Raw genomic sequence first — 7,514 nt, 5'->3', positions numbered from 1 at the left:
CTAACATATGCAAAGCATTGTGCTGGGGGAAGGGGACAGAGAGACACAAGGTGAATTAAGCTCATTACCTTCTCTCAAAAGACCATGCTGGGGGGCTTCCCTGGTGGCGCAGTGGTTGAGAGTCCGCCTGCCGATGCAGGGGACGTGGGTTCGTGCCCTGGTCCGGGAAGATCCCACATGCCGCGGAGCGGCTGGGCCCGTGAGCCATGGCCACTAAGCCTGAGCGTCCAGAGCCTGTGCTCCACAACGGGAGAGGCCACAACAGTGAGAGGCCTGCGTACCGCAAAAAAAAAAAAAAAAAAAAAAAAGACCATGCTATCTAGCGGGGAAAATAGATACAAGAGCCAACAATCACACAACTACAAGACAGTGAGCAAGGTGAGTGGGGGTGGAAGAGAGCAAGGTTGACTATCAAGGTGGCCAGTCTCAATTAGCCACAATTAGAACAAGCACAACAAGCTTAATTATCTGGTTTCCTAGTCCATAATGGATTAGAAACAGCATATTAGAAGAGAAAAAAGGAGGGGTTATTGCTACAGGCAGGTAATGGCAAAAAACTGGTAACTAACAGGAATAAAGAGTCATAATTTTAAAAACACTGAAAGCAGAAATTAGATAAGTGAAGCACACTGGTTTAAGTCGATTTAGTGTAGGGGTAACTGCTGCATAAGAGATGAGAGGCAGTATAGCACCATAGTTAAGAGATGGACTCTGGAGCCAGACTGCCTGGGTTGGAACTGCAGCTGTTACTTCCTGTCACTTGGACAAGCTGCTCAGCCTTTCTGTGACTCACTTTCCTTGTCTATAAAATGAGGATAATAAGGTTGAGCTACTTGGTAAGGCTGTTGTAAGAATTAAATGAGTTAATATTTGTAAAGTCCTTAAGAAGAGTTCTTGGCACAGCAATTCTGAGAGCCTCTATCAGTCAGGATTGGCTGGGTTTGCTGCGGTAACAAACAGTCGCCCAAATCTCAGTGACTTAAAATAATGAAGACTTATTTTTCACTCATACTCATGTCCATCATCGATAGGCAGGAGATTCTACTCTGCATCATGACTATCTTCATTCTAGGACCCAGGCTCACGGAGTAGCCACCAGCTGTTACAATGTCTATTGCCATAGCAAAGGGAAAGAGCACCTTCCTGGATGGCTCACTGACAACTAATTGTTCATGCCGGAAGTGACATGCTTTCTGGCTCACAGCTCGTTGGCCAGCACCAGTCACAAGACCCCACCCTTCCACGTGCCCAGAATGGGGATGGCCTGAATGTCTGTCTAACAGCATGAATCATTACCAAAGGGTCTGTCTGTACTAAGACATCTCATAGTCACGGCTAGGTCACAGAATTTAAAAACTGTATGAACCCCAGAGCTTGTTTTGAGAAAATGAAATCAAGATGCACAGGGAGTCCATGTTTCTCAGTATCCCTGGATTTGGTGGCTTGAGGGAGGGAGTGGTATGAAGTGAGACTAGTTGTTCATTATGGGACTCCTGTGTGCATTGGAGGACCCCTGATGTCTGCTCTCTAAATGCCAGCAGTGCCCTTCCTCCAAGTCACTGTGACAATCAATAACGCCCTAATCTATTTCCTCATACTCCTGCGAGGTGGAGGGGAGCTATGCCCCTCCTTGCTTAAGAACCACTGGCAAATGTTTAACTTTACAATGTTGGTTAGAGGCAGAACTGGTACCCAAACCCAGCTCCCCTCTCCTCAGTGAGTAATCAGAATCTTGTCCATTATAGTTTGTTATTGAGAATCAGAGATCAGTGGCTACCTGTTCCTTGACAGTATGAGTTGGGCCAGTGACTGAGCGACGATTTGCCCCTTAGGAAACCTTGATCATTTTTGCCCTTAGATTCCAAGAGACATCTGGTACCTGTTCCATAAATTCTCCATTTTGCTTAAGCCAGTCTGAATAGGCTTTTGTCACTTGCTACCAAATTATTTCTGCCTAGGACACATACCTCTTGGAAACATTTCTTTGAAATATGATTAAAAATTTCAAATGTGTTGCTTGTGAGGATAAACTTCATTTAGTTGAACAATTTACTTTTGGGGAGCCCTTCCTTTTTCTAATCAGTGGATCAATGAACTACTATGTGTGGTTATTTATGCAAAACCGGTCAGGGGTGTGTGATGCGTATGCTGATAAGGAATATCCTGGAAAGAGCCTCAGGAGGATTTCAAGAGGGAGCGGGGCTGAGGGTCAGCTGTGGGATTAGTGTCTCCATGTCCCACACCCAAATGAGCACATAAAACAGAGATAGTGCATCTCCCTGTGACAGGATGAGTCATTTAACGACTTTCCCTTCTGCTAATGGATAGCCTCTCTTTCAAGCTCCAGAGAAAAACTGACATGATTCATAAAACAGAAAAATAAGATGATATTAAACCTAATACAAGCGTTCAAACCAAATTTATAAGATATTTTGAAAGTCAAAGATCTGGCTGAAGCATTATAATAATCCAGTATATGGACGAGGACTCCTGCAAAGGTTTATTTGATCCCCATGGATGATAAGCAATTATCCAAACAGCTCTCCTCTGTCCCTGCGGTGTGTCAGCTCACTCACTTTGGGTCTCACAGAAAGGAGATGGAGGTCACTACATGTTCAGTCACTAATCTCGCCAACACTCTGTAGCTATGGGCACTGCACACTTCGGGGAGGTAGAGGTGATCAAAATTAAAACTTGAGAGAAGCTTATGATTCTTTGTGCCAAAAAAAAAAAAAAAGGCATTACATTCAATGACCACTGTTTCAGGTAAAACTAAAACACTTAAAAGTTATTTGATAATAATGATAATGACATATAAAATGGAGTATGTGTTTATTTGGAGTTGGGGGCTGAGATGAAACTCTGTGACTTATTTCAAACTGTTTGTTCTCATAAAACCCCAGGGAATGCTCACGTGCATCACACAGATGAACAAACTAGAGCCCCAGGGATGGCCTTCCTCGTCCTAGGTCCCACAGCTGACAGGGATGGAACCAGCGTACCCTTCTGTATATTGTAACGGCGTTTTGCGTCGAAGTGAAACATGTAAGAAAGCAGCCTGCGGAACTAGTGTACCTGTGTTCAGAGTCAGGCTCTGTAAGTTACTAGCTGAGTGATCTTGACTTTGTTGATTAGAACTCCTGGTGTCCGCATTTCCTATCCTGAAGAATGGCTTAAAAAATGGTACCAAATAATGAACAGTATAAAGAGCTTATAAGAGGGTCTAGTGCTGAGTAAATGCTCAAAAAAATCTAGAGTCCATTCTTTCCTACAGAAATGGTATATCGGGCACCTTGTACGGATTTTGAACTCACAGGGGCAGACCATCACTTTGTGGTATGACCACTGTTAAAGAAAAAAATTATTCTGACACTTGTTAAAGGTGCTAAAAAAGACTTCATTCAGGGAGACTACTACACCGGGCTTTGCAGTAGGGGAGAGAGGTTGGGTTCCACTCTGAATACAACAAGAAAAAGTGAGGATTTATAGCCAAGGAGTAGGGTGAAGGATGTCATCGGATGGAAAATTACTTACTACAGGGCAGGGACCTTCTTTGCTAAACTGACCTAACAGGATTCTTGCTGAGAGCAGGCGAGAGTGACCACGTATCACCTGGGGGGTGGTAGGGGATGAGGGATTCTACCTAAATTGACTTAGCAGGATTCCTGGTAAACTTCGGCTTTCGGGGACATGCCCAAGGCCAGGGCCTACTTGAAAAATACGCTCAGAAGAGCCTGGCTAGAGTTTGGTCAAAGATCATCTTTGTCACCACCCACTGGCGCATGACCTGACAGTGCTTGCGCTTGACCACACAGCTCTCCTTTCCCCTCTCACCCCAGAGCATCCCTGTTGCTGCTGAGATGTGACATGCTCCTGCACTCCAACATACGCAATACCCCTGGAAGTGTGTATGGGGGTGTTAGAGCACCCTCTGGAGCAACCCTTTGCTGAGTGAGAGACAGGATCTCAAAGAGAAATTCTTCTCCCATCCCCTTGACCAGCACCCTGACTTGAGATGTTCCCTTGGTCTCTCTGAAGACAGTGACCAGACAGAGAGCAACTGGTTGCTCTTTGTGCCAACTTGATTCGCACCTTCCCTATCTGCTGTCATTTGTTCCCATTCTCATTCCCCCTTCCCCTCCCTCCAGCGTCCCTGGGATTGCACTTCCCAATAAAATATTAGCATATAATTATTTGCCTCAGGCTCTGTTTTCTGGAGAATCTGGGCTAAGACAGCTAGCATCATATTTCCCACAGGAGACTGGGGTTGGAAGAATAATATGTTTGAAGACCTTGTTCAATAGAAACTTAGGTGAAGCAGGATTAAGTTAGGATTGATAGGCAGACCATGCTTGAGGCTGGCTCTGTTTAAGAAGCCTTTCGAATATAGCCCCTCTCTTGGGCTCTAATATTCAGAAGGTTGGGAATGTAGAGTCCCTGTCCTCAGGAGTCTGACTTCTAGGTAGCCAAACACACCATGAACGGCCACAGGATGATGCAGGCTCTGTCTCCACGGTAACCACCCGTCTATGCCAATGGGCTGTCTTGATGGCCACAAAGGATGATCTCCTCTGTGGTCGTCCTCTCGTTCATTCTCCTTGCTCTCTTAATCCCTCTGAATCACTCAATACCTCTCCACTTTGTCCTAGCTTGCTGTGAACCAGGACCCAGAAAGGGAAGGGGTTATGTACACACACGCTGTGATACTGTGATACAATAAGATACACGTATTCTGGTCTTCATTCCTGGCTCCTGGCCAGAGCTCCTCAAACCTTTGTAATTTCCTAAGCAATAAAGATGCTACGACCATCTTTTGTTCTAATATTTGATCTCTGACTCCACTTCGTGACCCAGCACTCCTAAATCCCTTGGAGTTTCCTGAGTGCATCTTTTGTTTTCGCAAGGCCATTCTTGATGGGCTCTTGGATAGCTTCCGGATGGGGGCTGGTCACCAGAAACTCCAAGCCAGGCTTAGAGCCTTGGAACTTTCAGCTCCATCCCCTATCCTCTGGGGAGGGGAGCAGGCTGGAAATGGAAGTTAATAATCCGTCATGCCTACGTGATGAAGCCTCCATAAAAATCCCTGAAGTACAGTGTTTGGAGAGCTTCTGGGCTGGTGAACATTCCACATGCTCAGAGGGTGGTGCAACCCCAGTTCCACGGGGACAGAAGCTTGGACTCTTCTAGCCCTTGCCCTGTCTGCCTCTTCATCTGCATCCTTTATCATCGCCTTTATTTATAACAAATTGGTAAACATAAGTGTTTCTTTGAGTTCTCTGAGCCATTATAGCAACTTACTGAACGTCAGAAAGGGGTCGTGGAACCTCTGATTTGAAGCCAAGTCGGATGGAAACAGGGGTACCCTGGGGACCTACCCCTTGCAATTGGCATTAGAGGCAGAAGACAGCCTTGTGGGACGCAGCCCTTCAGCTATGGGATTTGATGCCAACTCCAAGGGGATAGTGTCCGAATTGAATGGAACCATAAGACGCCAGATGATGCTGCAGAATTAGGTGGTGTGAGGAAAAACCCACACATCTGATGTCAGAATTATTCAGCACGCAGAATGGAGTTTTTCTTTGCACCCCCAATCCGATGCGCATGTATGTAATTATATTCCAGGACTCATTTAAACCATGAAGTATCAAAATGCGTGCACCACTTCATGTCTTCTGCCAGATTCTCTGGGATTTCAAAGTCCATTCAGATGGTATCTACAGCGTCGGTGCTGCGCTTCCCCTATGCCTGGCACGTACTAAACATTTCACAGAAGTGTTTCATTTTGAATCAAAACCTTGTGAAATAATTATTACCCTCAATTTACAAAGGAGGAAAATGAGGTTCTGAGAGATAAGGAACTTGCCAGAATCTCACAGCTGAATCAGGCTTTGGATCCAGGACTCTGCAACTTTGTAAAGCCCACAGTCACAGGCACTGAGCCCGCCCACATCCTGTTGGTTCTTACCGTCCATTCATGCCTGTGGTGTCATCTGTGAGCACTTGTGATTCTGCCTAAGGGACTTCTCTCCCAGCACACAGCTTGGGCTGTACCAAGGAGCTGATACGCCTAAGAGCAGCCGTCAGCTAATGATGACTTAGAGTTGGAGGAAAAATACCCAGCTCCTCGCCCCTTGGGTGGCTTAACTCTGAGGCGTGTTCTACACAGTTTTCTCAAAGCCCCAGCAGGATTGAGACCCAGCTGGCCACAGCGATAGGATGCTCAGCCACACACGGGATGGTTTCCTTTCTTCCCTGTCTCATTTGCCCATTCCCCCTCGTGGGAACATCTCCCAAAGAAACAACTTGTCCTTAAATCCTTCTCTAAGAGTCTGTTCGGGGAGTAGTATGTGTGTACGTGTGTGTAAGACAGCCCCCGTGGGAGAAGTGGTTCCTTATTCCAGAAGAATTTATAATATTCTTAAAGAGAAAACACACACACACACACACACATACACACACACACACACACACACACACAAAGAGAGAGAAAAAATACTAAGCCTATTTGCTGAAGGTAGAACTGTGCTGAACAGTGTACGAAAGCGTCAGGGAGGAAAAACATTTACTCTACCCTCTTAGCTTTTGTCCTTGGGGGCTTGCAAATTAAACTGACAACAGATAGATTAGCAAGGAAAAAGACAGACTTAATCGCGGACAGACAGAAACTCACAGAAAAATGTGACTCCATGCGGTGTGGTTAGAATTCGAGGCTTATATACCATCTTAATAGGGAAAGAGGAGGCAGTGCAGGGCACTGACTGGAGAACAAAAGACTGCAGAAAGGCAAACGGGCCACTAGGAGAATAGATGGGAGATAGGATCATTTTGTGACAATGTCTTTTCCAGGTGGTGTGGAAACTTCTATCCCCAGTGATAAGAGTCAATCTCCTCTGGTAGCTCCTGGGGAGGGGATTTATGACAACTTTTGTGTATTTGGGGGAGAATCTGCTTTTAGGCAATAAAAAAATTCAGGAACTCAAATGCCTTCTGCTCAAAATAATTTTTATATCACAGTGGTGTATTCTGGACTTCACACGGTACGATGAGCGCTGATGGTACAAAGCTCAGGCAGCCACATCTTACTATGCCTGAACTTTTATTGGATGATCTCAGATTCTCTCTCTTCTGCCATCAGGTAGGAGGGTACAAACAGAACCAAATCTGGGCCTCTGAACTGTTCCTTTCCTCCTCTCAGGTTCTTCCACGAAAATCATAATCTTCCAGCACACAAAGCTGGCTTTGCGCGAAAGTAGAGTTTATTGCAGCACGGGAGGGCTGGCGGGCACTGACGTTTTACCAGTGAGATTACCTCAGAAGTTGCAGCTTCAAGTCCTTCAGTCATCTTAGCTCAGGGTGAAAAGCCTTCAATCACCAGCTGCTAATACAGCTGAGAGCGCAGGTCTGAAGGCAGGAAACAGTATATTTTGGGAATGATCTGTCATTTCATCATGTTTATTCTTCTGAGGTCTTTCTCACATGAGCTCCCAAAATACCCTTCAGGACTCGCATCAAAA

Source organism: Lagenorhynchus albirostris, chromosome 10 (genome assembly GCF_949774975.1).
Source record: "Lagenorhynchus albirostris chromosome 10, mLagAlb1.1, whole genome shotgun sequence".
Lineage (NCBI taxonomy): Eukaryota > Metazoa > Chordata > Mammalia > Artiodactyla > Delphinidae > Lagenorhynchus > Lagenorhynchus albirostris.
Note: the sequence above shows the minus strand (reverse complement) of the source record.